The sequence below is a fragment of the Pelodiscus sinensis genome, chromosome 1, assembly GCF_052426305.1.
Source record: "Pelodiscus sinensis isolate ZL-2025 chromosome 1, ASM5242630v1, whole genome shotgun sequence".
Classification (NCBI taxonomy): domain Eukaryota; kingdom Metazoa; phylum Chordata; order Testudines; family Trionychidae; genus Pelodiscus; species Pelodiscus sinensis.
This window is the reverse complement of record NC_143052.1, coordinates 336,238,714-336,240,041: the sequence shown is the minus strand read 5'-3', so window position 1 is coordinate 336,240,041 and position 1,328 is coordinate 336,238,714.

Sequence of the window (1,328 nt, the reverse complement as noted above, 5' to 3'; positions counted from 1 at the left end):
TTGCACCGTGTGACCATTACTCCTTGTTCCATCATCTGTCACCACTGAGAACAGTCTAGCATCGTCCTCTTTGGAACCCCCCTTCAGGTAGTTGAAGGCTGTTGTCAGCCTCTCCTCATAAGTCATGCGCCCCAACCCCCTAATTATTTTTGTTGCCCTCTACTGGATTCTCTTCAATTTGTCCACATCCTTTCTGCAGTAGAGGCCCCAAAACTGGATGCTATATTCCAGATGTCAAAATAGAGGGGAATAATCACCAGTGCCAAATAGAGGGGAATAATCACTTCCCTCGATCTGTTGGCAAAGCTTCTATAAATGCAGCCCAGTATGCTTTTAGACTTCTTGGCAACACGGGCACATGGTAGACTCATATCCAGCTTCTTATCTGCTGTAATCCTGAGTCATTTTCTGCAGAACTGTCACTTAACCATTTGGTCCCCCGCCTGTAGCAGTGCATGGGATTCTTGTTGAACCTCATCAGATTTCTTATGGCCCAATCCTCCAATTTGTCTAGTCCACTCTGGACCCTGTCCCTATCCTCCAGCATATCAACCTCTCCCTCAAGCGTAGTGTCACCCTCAAACCTGCTGAGAGTACAATCCAGCCCATCATTCAGATAATTAATGACGATATTCAATAAAATGAGCCCCAGGACTGATCGCTGGGGCACTCTACTTGATACCACTTGATGCCAACTTGACATCAACTTGTTGATCACTACCCACTGAGCCTGACGATCTAGCCACCGTATAGTCCATTCACCTAGTACATACTGCTTAATCTTGCTGGCAAGAATACTGTGGGAGACTGTATCAAAAGCTTTGCTGAAGTCAAAGTATATTGCATCCACCACTTTCTCCATATCCACAGAGCCAGTTATCTCATCATAGAAGGCAATTGGGTTGGTCAGGAATGACTTGCCCTTGGTGAATTCATATTGACTGTTCCTGATCACCTTCCTCTTCTCCAAATGTTTCAAAATAGATTCCTTGAGAAACTGCCCTATGTTTTTTCCTGATTTTTCCTGGGACTGAGGTGAGGCTGACTAGTCTGTGGTTCCCCATATTTTCCATCTTCCCTTTTTTAAAGATGGGCACTACATTTGCCTTTTCTAATCAAATGGGACCTCCCCCGATCATCATGAGTTTTCAATGATAATGGCCAATGGATCTGCAATCACATCATCCAGTCTCTCAGCATCCTCAGATGCAATAGATATGGTCCCGGGGACCTGTGCATGTCCAGCTTTTCTAAGTAGTCCTTAACGAGTCAGTTATTCCACATTTTTGTAGTTGTACATTTGATTTTTCTGTCCTTCCTTTGCTTTT